This window comes from Ischnura elegans, chromosome 8 (assembly GCF_921293095.1).
Source record: "Ischnura elegans chromosome 8, ioIscEleg1.1, whole genome shotgun sequence".
NCBI lineage: Eukaryota > Metazoa > Arthropoda > Insecta > Odonata > Coenagrionidae > Ischnura > Ischnura elegans.
In genome coordinates, this window is record NC_060253.1 from 24,019,576 (window position 1) to 24,035,299 (window position 15,724).

The window sequence follows — 15,724 nt, forward strand, 5'->3', positions numbered from 1 at the left end:
GTGCGCTTAAACGACGTGAATCAATGGTAACTACGGAAGCGAAAATTCAAATCTCCTAAAGCCGATTGAAATAAAAATTAATATCGCCGAAACCGGTTTTTGTATTGGCTTGGCAACCATCATCGTGGATGAGAATGCGTTAAAACCTGTCCGAGGACGTGGTAATCGTAGGAATCGCTTCATATTTTAATTGGCTTTAGGAGATACACTTCTAAATTTCGAATGAAGGGCAATTCTCGAGGTTCTTCTCAAGATGGATCAATGGATCAATGATGGAGAAATTTCTTGGCTTCCATTTTGGAAGCGGTATCAGCATTATATTGTTCAGAATCCATTGATGGGTTCACGGGTGACAAAAGTTTGACAAAGTATGACAACTCGACTATTAATGAACTGTACCCACTGAAATCAAGTTAATGTATCAAACTTATAATTTAAGGGATGAGAAGCCAAGGGGTACAAATGATTTTCTTCTAAACAGAGTTAGGTACAGAAATATGGTAAAATAAACGAACGAGATCGACTAAGTACTTAGAATTGCATTTGATTTTCCACTTAATGCCAGCACAGAACAGAGATTCACTCGAGTAGCATGGCCACCAAGATCTTGTACATTTCTTCAACCAATTTCTGTAACTAACTCTATTTAAATAGAAAAAAAACTCTTGTGTCCCATGGCTTCTCACCCCCACATATATTTTCGGGAGATTCGCCTAGGATTCAACAATGGAATGGAGAAGAGTTTATTTTCCGTTGCCATCTCATCTTGCGGCATTGTTATCCACCAGACACTCCAGCCATGGTAACGCAAGAAACGTTCGCTACCAAGGTGAACGACCCAGAATGCAATGGGCCTCGAGCGACTCATCTTCCGAAGAATGGCCAATGAAGCGACTACAGGGCAGACTATTCATCGCACAGCACCCACGCTATTCCCGTCTTCCCAGCGAATAGAGCTCGCAGACCAGACACATATCTCCCACCCCACCTTATGCACTGGCCAAGATAAGCCGCCGTCCGAAATTGACTTCGGAATGAGGCTGCATTCCAATGGTATGTGGGCCTTGAGGTACTGAATGATAATACGGACGACTTGATGGGAACATAAAAACTCAACCCTACCATCCATAATATCCCTTTTGCAGTACATTTTTTTAATTCAAGTAGCCTGGTCAAAATTAATTTTTATTAAAAAAGAAGCTATTGACAGCATTAGACAGTTGACATTTTTAATGTTCTTATTTTATTTTTTAAAGTAAAATCATACTGGTGGTAATATTATGCAAGTTCGATCAAAGGGTTTATTCTTTGAAATTTTTCGATGCGTAATGTTAGTCTGGTCCAAATAATATTTAGGAAAAAAGAAATAATTGACAGGATTGATTGTTGACCAATCTCCCTCGACCATTAATTTTTCGTGACTTATTACTTATGCAAAACTTAAAAAAATTCACGGTATACAGCAGCAGCAAATGGGTAGACAGCAAAATTATTTTTTTCCCACAAAGAAAAGACAAAATACGCGTGATGGATCCTCTTTAGCCTGGTACTTAGTAGTTATTAGTTTGTACCTCCAGGCGGCGATTACTTGCAGAGCATATTAGTCATCTATTCCATACTGCCACTGCTTCTTTCTGCTGTGAAAGTCACCTACCAAACACTACATATTGAATTGACGAGAAGTAAGATATTTTTTTCTTGAATACCTTTTTACCCTTTTGTATATGCAATGTTCACGTCATTACTGTGCGCAGGTTGCCTGCATTCTTGGATAAACTGTGAACGCAGCATAGTAGTCCCACAGAGAGGTTGATAAAATTGGTCCAAGACGCTAGTAGGTTCTAGGTGACTTACTGTTAGATCCTAGGTGAAATTTATAGGTGGGAATGATTGCTTGGAACGGTTTAACGTCCTACCATTTCTCTTTTTAGGATGCCATATTTTTAGGAATTAACAAACTTTATCAATATGCTTAGAAACCGAAACATTTTAACTCCTAAATTATGCGAGTTTATTGACACGCAAAATGCTCTAACCTTAATTGACGCAGCGTCTCAAGTGGTATCCGAGTGACCTTCTCACTTGACTCCATGGTCTTCTCATCACTGACCCCTTCCACCGGCCCTGAATGCAATCTTGACCCTAACACAGGCCAACAAAAAAAATTATTTTTTTGGTGCCGGGAGCTTTTGAGCTGATATTAACAATATGTGTGGTGTTGAATCCAAATATGATATCCATTTTTATGTAACAGCTCTACTTTTTTAGATACGGCGCATTTTATGGTTAGATTCTTTTAAATATTTGATATATTTCAGAAAATATTTTTCAAATTTAAATCAATCTATAAATAAACTAATTTATAACCACTCTACAGTATTTACTTTGAAAATTACCTTAATACCTTTGAGAAAGGGGCTGGGGAGGATTTGGCGTGTTTGAAGAAGGGGAGACAGGCGTACAGAGTGGAGACAGTGGGAAAAGATACAGCTAAGGGATGTGGGAAACCCACGGTGGAAAAGGACCCTAGTCAAAACTGTAGAATAACGACGCATGGGAAGAATAACAGAAAAGTGGAGAAGAGTAAAAAAGGGGGGATAGGGTAAAAAGAGAGCGTGTCTTTGAAAATGGAGAGGCGGGAGTAAGTAATGAGTAAGGGGATTTCCGAAAACAAATGTTCAAATTCTCAAAGTTTTTGTAAAGCAACCTCTAAAAATGAGCTCAATTCGAAGAAGCTGTGTAAATCATTGTGATGTGTTTTGTTACATTTGTGGGGAATATACTCTAATAGAAAATAGGAAAAACATTACAGACTTTGTGAAACGTGCATACCTGGGATACTTTGGTGTTCAGCGTGGTGACCAAGGTAAAAAGTGGGAACCGCATGTTCTGTGTAAAACATGTACAGAACATCAGCGGTAGTGGACTACAGGAAAAAGGAAAAGTTTAAAGTTTGGTGTGACAATGGTTTGGAGAGAACCTACAAACCATATTGATGACTGTTATTTTTGCATGGTAAATGTTTCGGGAATTAATCGAAACAATCGTCACAAGTGGAAATATACAGATTTGCCTTCAGCTAGACGCCCGATACCCCATTCAGAAGAAATCCTGATTCCAATATTTCAGACATTACGAGATGTATGTGAGGATGAATATGAGCTATGTGAACACATTTCTGATTCTATTGACGATAGTGACAGTGACTACGAGGCAGTATCAACAAATCTTCAACTATTTAATCAAGATGAACTAAGCGACCTTGTTAGAGAATTGAAATTGTCAAAGGAAGCATCTGAACTACTAGCTTCAAGGATGCATGAAAAGAATTTAATGGAACAAGGTACAAAAATTAATTTTTATCGCACAAGGGAAAAGGATCTGCTACCCTTCTTTACTCAAGAAGACAATCTTACATTTTGTTAGAGGTCTTCTGAAAGGAATGGGACTACCGCAATATGAAGCTAGTGATTGGCCTTTGTTCATTGATAGCTCCAAGCGTAGTTTAAAATGTGTTCTTCACAATGTTAACAAGTATGGCTCAATACCAATTGCTCATTCAACAGAAATGAAAGAAGAATATGATACAATAGTATTGGTCTTACAGAAGAAAAAATACCAGGGACATCGCTAGGTGATTTTTGTAGATTTAAAAATGGTGAACTTTCTTCTTGGGCAGCAATTTAGCAACACAAAATATCCTTGTTCCTTGCGCTTCTGTGCTAGCAGGGACAGACAAACCACTGGATTAAGAAGGAGTGGTCAAAGAGAGAAAACTTAATTGTTGGGTAAAAACATTATTGCTGAGTCTTTAGTTGAACGGGAGAAAATCACCTTACCACCCCTTCATGTTAAACTAGGCCTAATGAAGCAATTTGTAAAGGCTCTTGACAAGAATGGGCCATGCTTCGGCTACATAGCAATAAAAATGCCGCAGATAAGTATAGAAAAACTTAAAGCTGGTATTTTTGATGGGCCATGAATCAGACAACTTACAAAGGATCCTGCTTTTGTCAAGTCAATGAATGAGATTGAAAAACACAGTTGGCTTTCATTTGTAATAAAAAAATTTCTGGAAAATCACAAACGAGAGAATTATCTCGAGCTGGTAAACAATATACTCACTAACTTTAAATCACTTGGTGGTAATATGAGCTTAAAAGTTCACTACCTACACAGTCACTTAGACTGTTTTCCTGAAAATTTAAGCGACACAAGGGAAAAACAAGGTGAAAGATTTCACCAGGAAATCAAAACAATGGAAGATCGCTACCAAGCTAATAGGATAACCATATGATGGCAATTACTGCTGGTGCTTAAAACGAGACTGTTTTAACAATAAAGTGCACGCAAGAAAATCGCGCAAAAGAAACTTCCGAAGTGTTGAGTGACGTTTTTACGTCTTTTTTTTCTTTTAAGTGTTTTATTTCAGTAAAAAAATGTTATTATTTGTATTCAATTGTATTGTAAAACTATTGTAATTGTAGGTGATTTAACATTCCTATAAATAAATCAAGTCTTTATATTTTGTGGGTTTTATCATTTATGTAATTATTCCATATCATCATATTGAACATTTTTTACGTAAGTAACAACATATCTGTATCTTGAAAATTAGAGCTGATAGGAAAAAACTAATATCATATTTGGATTCAGCACCCCAATTATACTTGAAATCAGCTTTAAAAGCTCCGGCACCAAAACCAGTGCTGACCTATGTAATAAGGGGCGTGCGAAAACGCCGGCTGTTCCTTGAGAGTTCCCCGCGACCAGAGGGGCATAGCATACACCGCAGCTCCCCTCAATAGTCCCAGAAAAGAGCGTGCAAATGTGGTTGTATCGCGACTGAAAAACGTTTAAAAAATAACAATTTTCTATTATTTTATTCAAATATTTCACTCCCCTACGCATGGAATCTTCACTCGTTCAGTGATCCAACCCGAACTTTGGTTTATAAAGGTGAGGATAGAGCTCGCACCGAACTTGGCCTTAGGCGTGTGAGATTCACACATTCAGGGCCAGGAGAAAGGGTAGGCCCACCTCGAGAGGAGTTTGATTTGGGGTGTCCGAAGGCATAATCACAGAGTAATGAAGAACAGATGGATCTTAATTATATGTAAGTAGGTAATGAGGGAGTCCTAATAAGAATGAGGGAAAAGAGTAGCTTTCTAAAAACTCTAGGAGGAAGACATGACACCTTAATCGGCTTCATCACGAGGCATGATGGTCAGATGAAAACAATCTCAGAAGTATAAGTGGAAGGGAAGAATGGCGAGGGACGGCTCCGAATGAGATTCATAGTACAGGTTGTTACGTATTGAAAAGAGAAGACTTCGGTTAATATGAAAAGGTTAGCAGATAGCAGAGCAGAGTGAAGAGCTGCGTTAAACTAATCTTTAGATTGCTTGCCAATGACTCAGCATTGCCATCGTGCAAAAGTACTAATAAATATAAATAAAATAACTACCTAAAACGTTTCGTCGTCACGTCTTAGTTATTTTTTGTCGTCATGCTATCGATAACAAACATACGGGATCTCTTATATTAAAGCTCGTTTTTTTCTGTCAATTTGGGTGGATTGCAATTTTAATCGCTTATAACATTTGAAATATATCTCCAAAAGTATCTCCGGAATTTCTCTAATGAATCGCCCAACCCTATCCAACACTCCATTCCCAAGTCATATGATTCCACCATTTGTTTTCGCAACTGCGAAGTCACGTCGAGCGCTCTGCTTATAAACTTGCTCCCAAGGTTCATGCATTGCCACCACGTCCTCTATCTGTAGAAGATCAGCAAACATCCGCGGGGGTCGTCATGCCAACGCGAATTAAAGCAAACACCGCCAAACATTTAAAGTTTCATGAGACTCATCGATTGGCAAAACACTTCAGCCATGCTCCAGTTTCGAGGAAGAGGTCATTCGCTCAGCTATTTATTAAGTTTTTCACTAGATTGCAGAGTAAAAGATTCACATAGGCCTAGATGGAGGGAGGGGGAAGAGAAACAGAGTCATCTGCCGGGAACGAAGTCGAACATCCGCAATGCAGAGTCTCAAGACGAGGAAGTGGCGAAAGGGTGAATATCCGTAGGCACGGTTCCCTTTTCCGGAAAACTCGGGCGATTTGTCACCTTCGTACAATCAATTAATTTCCTGCTCGAACTCCAGGGAGGGAGAAAATTACGATTAATTCCATTCCAGATCGAATATCTATTTTTCGTGAATACCCCGATTTTAATGAAACTGGGTATGATGACCATAATCCGTAGTGTGAGCATGAAACTCAATTTTCATTGTTCAACGATATAATATTGTGTTAGTTTCTTAAAGTGAATTTATATTCCCGCTGGAAGACACGGCTTATAGCGTAAATGAATAATAAGACTTCAACTTAGACCTATTGAAATATCAAAATATTACATAAGAATATATGGTTGCTGAGAGTACATAAACAAATGTTTGGTCGCCAACCAACGAGGACAAAACATCTGCGATAAAGAAGTAGGATACAACTGAAAACTACAAATAAGAACGAATTGCTCGGGCTATTCGCATGAAAAATGGCGAACTTTAGTACTGACTGAAATCCTTATTTTAATGTAGAAGAATCAACAATTATACATATCATGTAACAATTACACTTGCCATTTCAAAGTTTCCCGGTCACTCATTGTAAATTTTAACCTAAACATCTGAAATTACGTGACCTCAGAAATTTATGAAAAAATATATACTTTTCCTCCAAATCAGGTGCTAAAGTCAGTCGAACAATAATGGGGATGTTGAGCTAGGCGGGCTTTTGCTGAATAGATAATAAGGCATGAAATGCAATACTTACTTCACATCGTTAAGATAAGAGTTTTTTCATTCATTAATTTTGAAAATCATGGATCAATTCAGTGTATTTTTTTAAGAATTAGCTCTCTTATTGACTGAGATCTCATTTTTACTCAATTTTTTTACTCTCTGCATACTTGTTCCATTATTCATATGTAACTAAAACTTTAATTTCATACTTTTTTCTAAAGTGAAGAAAAAACATTTTTGATGCATGAATACCAGTGCACCAAAAATGGCAAAGTTGAAGTATACGTCTGCCTTATATAACAAGGAATATACCTTTTAACATATTTAACGTATACCCTTGGATTCTATGCGGTCAGTTGTTTTTATTCCTGTTGCTTGATTTTCCCTAATTCAATTCCTTCAAATTCACATTTGAAGGAATTGAACCTCTAAGATTCAACTAATCTTGCGGGATGCTGCCAAACCATAAACTTATAGTGGAAGTCTGCTTTAGTGGCCTCGTAAAACATTAGCGGTACTCATCACATTCTAAGCGAATTTTCTCAATTTAGCTAAAGTTTACCCGGATAGAATAATTTATAATTTTTATGGCTATTTTTCGGGCGAAAATGAAAATAAACTGGAGAAAAACTTTTCGCCTGTTTTTTGATGCGTAGCTGTAAGCCTTTTACATTAAGCCGATTTTCATAGCATTTTGTTGAAGCATTAATGGACGGTGTTTCTTCCGTCTTCACGTTATATCATTGAATTCCAGGTAATGATGATAGTTTCCGTTTTCCATGGGCTTACTGCGAAAATTACTTAGTCGCAGTCGATGCGAATAATTTTTTACTGCGATGTTTCACTGCGAGCTCGAGCTGTTTGCCATGTTTATATTGCACCCTAATAGCAGTTCGTGGAAAATCCTTGTTGGCACAGCATTTATTTGCTCGCTGAGAGCATTCCCTTCTCTTAAGGGGACGTATCCCTCTCCACCATTCGCATTTTCTATTTTTGGTGACCTGTTACTCCTTCAAAACTGACGCTATCATCGTGAACTTTTCATGATATATAGAGTATTCCTATTGTTACTAATATTTGCCTGTTTCTCAAATGTAAAAAAATTGCATCCGAGGAAAAAAGACTCGAAAAAAATAAAATATTGGCCGGGGTCTATTATGTTTACCCTGAAAATTTAAAGATGATCGCGTGTGTATTAAGCGAGTAATTAGTCATCTAAAAAACTGATCAAGCGGAAGTAATGTGTTTTCTAAAAATAGATCTAGAATAGCTATTTTATTGCTATCTTTACTGCAAAAAGGTCTCACTATGGTATCTTATGATATAGGCTCATCAAAAAGGGCCTTCTCCATTTGATTTTTAGGCCTCGTAAGGCTTTTAAAATAATCCCCTCGCGTATCGCCTTGGTGCCATTCACGTAAGGCGTAACGTATTCATTACAATATTGCCCCAATAATTTGCACGTTGGGCAAAGAAATAAGGTATGGTATGGTTTCAAAACATGAGGGCTTTAACCTGTTCGTAGCAGACATTAATGCTTGTGATCCTTAGCAAAAGAAAACTCCGTGGGACATGATTCTTATTTCGATAAGAAGGCAATTTAATACGCTGAAATTTCGCTCAATATTTTTTAAATTTCAATGGTTGTAATTTTTCACAAACTCTAAAATAATTAATCTAGGTACGAACCACCGAACTGGTCTCTATTTCAAGAGCATCTCACAACAAGCAAACGTAATGATTGAATATCGTATTTTGTCTAAATATTCCTGGCAAAGAATTTGTTTAAAAATAATTTTTACACTAATCAATTATATTTTTTTGTATTTGAGGTACAAATAATTATTAGCAAGGGTATTATCAATAATCCCTGAAAATTTTATCATTACATGGACAGATATAAACAAATAAGATGCAATGAAATCAGACCACTCATGCGAGAGTGATGGGTACTCTCCAGAGCGTTTAGCATTCCGTTAATAAATATTTACTTAATGGAGCTTGATCTTGTAAATGCTTAGCAACTGATTACGCGAGAACAAAAGACACGTATTCATTGACACATTCATTTGCAATCGGACTATTTTATGTTCAATAAACCATAAAGATAAAAAATATGAAAGTAAATGTATGAATACAATCATTTTGTTAGATACATCTGTGAATTCGTAAATTGGTTTCAACTTTCATGATGCCCAGCGAAGTTATTTATGGTTCTGCGTCAAATCAAAAAAAATATACACCAACAGCTTCGTCTCCACTGCTGGAAACTTCCTCAGGGTAATGAAATTGCTTTTGCGCTTCAATTTTTTTATGTCGTCTAGAGGGTCAAAATGTGGGAGGGTATTGAGGTCAGGAGTGGGGCTTTTTTGGAGTTTCTTTTTCTTCGCAAACGACTCGAAGCCAGTAATCGCATCTCCTTAGTCTTTGTAAAAACTGAGTTCATGTTTTCTTATTTCAGATATTTTTATTTCTATTTAAAGTTCAATTCAAACTTTAATTCGAGTTTAACTTAAGAGAGATGACCTTATCACACCTTACTGATCTCTACTTACACAGTATTTCACATCAAGCGAACGCATTGTAACGTCAAACTTTTTTTTCAAATCCTCTTTATTTTCTTCAAGGTACAGTTTTATTTTTTTCCTCCGTTCTTGGATCAACTCTCGCCTCACTTTCTTTCCTCAACAATACCATCACTCCTTCAATCAACAACTCCCTAACAACATTAAATAAGAGTATTCATTTAACATCAGCAGTAATTGAATATTAAACGTTACAGTATTCATTGAATATCGTATTTTGTTTCAATATTTCTGTCGAGCAATATGTTTAAAACTAATGCTTTTCTTAATCATTTGCAAAAATTTAACATGTGGAAATTACTTAAAAAGGTAAAAAGAACTTACGCAAATCTTTCGTATTTGAAGTGCAGATTAGGTATCCTAAGCAATGTCCTCCTTAAAGAATAAATAAATGAAATATTAAGAGAGATTAAGAAAAGATGAAGAAATTTCGAAAAACCTCCACCTCTAACTCAAACCACCCCACACCTTCAAACCCTTTAGGGTATAAAAAATTTATGTACAATATTAAATACCATAAGGGGGCGTCCATTAGTTATGAGAGGTGATTTTCGGGATATTTGGTTGCATTAAGTTGGATTTATTTAAAACATTTTATTTAATTATTCTTATTTAAGATAAGCTAAGACTAGTGTTTAAGATTACTAAGATCACAATATTACGCTGTTTCTTGCGTAATTTGGAAAAATTATTGATACTTGCCAGGACACCTCCTTCTCCCCCTCGTGAGATTGGGTGAGAATCAGTTTGACCTTCTCCTCGTCCCTATACGCCTCACGTAATTAATTGATGCCCCCTTACCCTGAAGAATTTTCCACGAGAGGAGACAAAACTCATTTTTAAACTTTGATGCGGGTTCATCCAAAAAAATCGCCGGATATCTGCGAATTTAATTTTGCTTGTCACTGTCAACTTTATTTGTGTTGAATTTCCTCATTTTTTCCCGTTCGCACTACGCACGACTTTTATCCTGTTAGAAGAGGGTGCATCGGCGGCAAAGTATTAAATTTCCAGCCACCACCGTCACGCCTCTGCGGCGCGGCTGTCCTCTTGTCCTCTTTCCGTGATGCGTCCATCACGTGGTGCTAGAATTCGCTCGTCCGTGTTCCAAGTGGACCGCGAAATACCGCTGTCGTCCGCGGTATACGCTCGCGTCCGACGCTGCACTCTGATGCACGGATGGCGGCAGTGTTTTGTTTTTTCTTTCGTCATCCAGAAATGGAGATTGGAATGGACTCGTCTCATTTTCAGTGTGTAGTATGTGCAGACGGCCCCAGGGCTCATCACCATGGACACGGCAAAATGCTCGCTCGGATAAACAAAATGGGCGGGGCGGTGGAGCCACACATAGGTAGTACATACGTACATACATATACGCCGCTTTTGAAAAAATACGAGGATAAACCAAGGAAATACGGCCAACGGCCATATTGGTGATGCGGTGGGATGATGATTATGTCGTTTTTTTCTGGCACACAAACGCACCAATTACTTTAATAGTATTCTCAAATTAATTCGTAACTGGGCTCTCGGTAATGTTTGCGACGTATCTCGCTGCTGTGCGTAAAACTATGTCACACTATAAAACAATCTCGCCTTTCACGGTGACTCACTCATGGTATAACGAAAAAAGTTAGGTCATTCCGTTGAATGGGTTTATGCACGTTCTGCGCATGACTTCACTTGGCTTCCAATCTCTTTTGTTGTTTCAGTGGAAATCATAGGAAACGTACAGTTTACGAGAATATCTTTAAAGAAAATTAACAAATAACTCGATGATGAACCATTATGAAATATATGCGCAGATAATTTTTCAATCATGTTTATTCGTTCGTTATAATAAAAGCATTGTTAAACTGTTATTTGTAAAAAGAAGCAAAACTCTCTTCATCTCATTCTTGTCTTCTTTAACCAATGGTGGCAGAAATAGCGAGCATCAGAATTAACAGCGAAATTGTAATAAAGTTTGGTTTCGTAGTAACCATAAACAAAACAAAAAAATCACGCAATTAATCATCCACAACAGACATTAGTCGCAGCGAGATAACAGACCCATAATAATTAAATGCGTATCTCATCGCAAGACAGTGAACCACACAGGCCACATGATTAAACTCGGTTTAAATCACAAATGCACACCTGATCAAGTGCAGAAACGTATGTCCAGTTTATTGTAAATAGGTGAACAACTCAATAAAGCCTGCTAGAGCCGAGCGTCCAGTTGTTAAGCCGAAAATTGGTGCAATGACCTCTCTTGTTTCTTAATACCAAGGGAATCACTCAATCATTGATTTATCTCCAAGTTTGGTTTGGTGAAGGTACAGCTCGCCTCGAATAAGTCATAGGCGTGTAAATTTCACGAACTCCGGATAGTGTAGCCCAATTCCTTCCCCAAGGACACTTGGCCCTTTGAGAATGTTTGTAGATGGACTTTTGAACGTTTTATTCGGGATATGGACCGGAGACCCTTCGATGGGTTGGCTGCCAATCTACCCGATAGAACGCTTCGTACTGGAACCAAAGTACCCGATGGCCACATTGGTGGAAGATACCTAACGGTGATTATGAGGATTTTTTCATAAACGCATTCGTGCTTATATGCATTAATAGCATTTTCAAATAAATTCAGTAGTGAGCACTCGTACACTTCAACTCAACTTCTCAGCTCTCTGACGTTCGTAAAATTATGTCACACTTAAAAAATCGCTAAAACTGGGGTATTAAGTATTCATTAGGATACGTTGGATATTCTGGTCCCACAGTAGTGCGATGAAAGAATTTTTCTTGGGACTGAACGCATCAAGTACTTAAGTAGTACTTTCAAAATTGCTAATGACCTGGGCGAGTAATAACTTAAGCCGCATAGCATGATAGTGTTTTGAAAACTTTATCTTATGAAAAAAATAGTTCGCCTAGATTTGAGAACTTTTACCTCTCGTGATCATACCTAGTGCATAATTAGTTAAGAATCTCTGCCTAATCTCGGCATCGCCTAAGAACCAAGCACGTAGCCTGGATGGAGCTTTATCTCCCCTGAAGATATATTTCAGCTTTCCAAAATACATTGTGTGCGTACTACACTACGCTAATCGTGTCTATAGTTATATGTGGTTAACTCGACCTAAATTTAAAAAAAAAAACGTTTTACCCGAGGGTCTCAAATTTTGATGAATTTTTTTGCATCGGTATAAAAAAAACTACCTACCTAAAACTAAATACCCCGCGACCGTTTGCGAAAAATTTCTTTGTTATTTTTGATATGCGCATTTTAATTTTTCCTCGCTTTTGCCAAAAGCGTGCCTTCAATCACATATTTCCCACTCTTTATCCCCGAAATTGCCGTAGAGCCATGATTTATGGTTCATTTTAAGCTAAAACTTTGTGTCAGACATGAAATGTGCAAAAAATATTGATTCACTTTCATGTTATTGCTGTATTTAATTATTAAAAAAATAATTAACTTTTTTGCAAATACTCCATCTTATAATTGGCCGAAACTTAGCAAGGGGCTATGTTTATAAACTTAAGAATACGCCATCTTGACCTGAAATGAAAATTCATTCATTAAAATTGGTAGAATAAAGAGAAGGGTAATTTGGGACACCGATCATCTTCTCGTCTCGAAACTTTAAACAAAATTAAACGTGAATACTCAGCGATCTGAATCAGTCAATTAGATCATCTTGGCTACAAATAATCTCCTGAAAAGAAAGAAACTTCCAGAAAGCCCAGCATCTGCCCTCAACCCCTCCTATCTTATGATGATATGGGCATATAAGGCAATAGGGTGGTTTTCTATTATTTTTTTTTATTGCCTAAATCGAAAGATTATTACTCCTGGAGTACGTATTTCACGCTTTTAGAATTTTAAATGACGATATCTATTTTTCGCAATTAAATGAAAAGTGAAAAATTTCAAGCGCACTAAAACGCGACGCGTAAGTAGGAATGATGGGAAAAAGTCCGTGCGAAGCATTTCTGGTTCCCCCTCCCGCCTTGTGAGGTGACCTTGATCGAGGCTCTGAGCGCTGATAGGACGCAGGATGCTAGCGGGTAGCTGAGTACCTTGCTGGCTGGTAGCGCTTGGCTTAAAAAAGGTTTATTAATACCTTATCAAACGAAGAAAACTTTCCGAACTTAGCCAATTTTAATAGGTGATTATTAAGACATGTTTCCCTGAGCTCTGTGCCTCATACATGCATTGGTAACCTCAGACGATGTATAACTCCTATCCTCTCGTGTAGAAACTAGGTCCCTGTGACGTCTCGTGGAGTGGAATTGCATGGGCGCCAATCTGGCCTTTTTCAAATGAGGATAAAATTTGACCCTTGCCATTCGTCTAAACCGGTATTTCAAAAACCAAATAATTTGTGTATTATGAATACACTAACGGTGGGTAACGAATCGCAATCAATGCCTTTCGTTTTCTTTGATGAAGGAAACTACCCTATTAATTAGCCTTGAGGAAGTCTGCAGCATCGGGGTCGAAACGTAGGCATTTTAATTCTTGACGCGGGAACTTACCGAAAAGGAACATTGCCGGAAATCTTTTTTCCCGAAAGTTTTAACCAAACGAAGTAAACGTGAAATTTACCGTCCTTTTTCCAAGAGTTGCTCATTTACTTAAGAGTTCTGGCTCATTTGCTCTTTCAAGGATAACTTTAGATTGACGGAAATAATCGCTAAAAGAGTGCAAACTACAACGATCCACGCGAGTCCCATGCGTTCAGCCAAGAAGCGGCTTTCCAATAGGCATGAGTTCGTGACGTCATCAACTTACGCACTAAAGGGTTAAAGGGACCGTCTATTTTTCGCCGTGAATAGATTTAGAATATTCGACAGACAAACAATAGGGGTCTCTTACTTTTCTTCAAGTCTCTATCACAATCGACAGCGATAAAAATTGGTGAACAAGCCCAAAATGAGCTTGGAATTTAATACCATCGCCAAATATAATATTCTGTATGATAGAATTTTCCATGAATTCATCTTTTTTTGGTGTTTTTTTTACATAAACGCTGGTGTAGAGAAATATACGCTGCCACATAGGATCATTTCGATTTTGGTAGTACTTCAATACATTTGCAGCAAAAAAACGTGATTTTTTAGCAGAGTTAAGGAAACTTTTCTATCATTCACCAATGCCTGATATTGTCTGACTTGGGCAGATACCGAAAATCGCTCTGTGTGTTCATTATAGCTCAAAGCTATGAGGATCAGGCGGCCTCAATTCCGTGACGTCAGTCCACTCCCCAGGGGCATATCTCGTCGTCCACCCTCGACCGCTCTCCAAAAACAACCCCCTGTCGTCTTTAAAGGGTCTGCCTCCCCCTGGAGGCGAGGGTATAATGAGAGCAGCCCCTGGCTATGCCAGAGCAAACACTCCACGAACGCAAACCATCGCGAGAGGGCAGCAGAATCGACGGAGTCCCCCAGGCGACGGTTGCCACCCCCAACCCCCACGTAAACAACGTCATCACGCTGACCGCAAAGATGGCGCCCCCTCGCGTATCGTCGCGGAAATGTGAGAGCTCGAAAAAAATAAAGAAGGAAATATGGATGTGCCGTTTACAAAAATAGCCCCTCCTGGCCTTCCGCGGTTGCGTCACATATCCTCTAATTAAAGATAAAAAATATTCTATTTTGCGCCCTTTGCGGAGTTTGGTCAGTTTTATGAATCTCTTTGGTTAACTTATTTACCTTCATCAGGGCTAATAACAAATAAAAAATCAACACTACTCGTGATATGATAAGACTTTAATTTTTGCTAATTATAGCAACATATATGACTGAAGAAAAATTTCTCGGGATTCCCACCGGGTGTGGTATTGGGTTAATTCTCCCAACGTTTCAATGGCTAAGTCTGCCATCGTCTTCAGGGGTTCGCTTGTAATGGTACTTTTTACGGTCTTTATTTACTTATTGATATCCCTGGTTGCCGTTATTGTTGAGTGCGGATGTAGCGATTAATTATGGCATTCCAGGCACTGCTCCGTTGGAAGCTTTTATCTTTATTTAAGCTCTCCTCCTCAAGGCTAATAGCAATAGCAATACCACACGCGGTGGGAATCCCGAGAAATTTTTCTTCAATCCATACGCCGGGAAAACCTAAAATATTACAAAATATATGACATTAAAAATCGGTAATAAGACAAAAAAATTAAACACAGCAGAGAAAGGGTATTAAATAGTAGTAAAACAGTGATTTATGAACATTTAATAAAAATATTAAATATTTTCTTATCTTGCTATGGGAAGCTTTTTTCCGCTAAGTAGAATGGAAACTGTTCTTTAAACAACATTTCCAGCCTCGTTGTCGCCGGGGTAACGT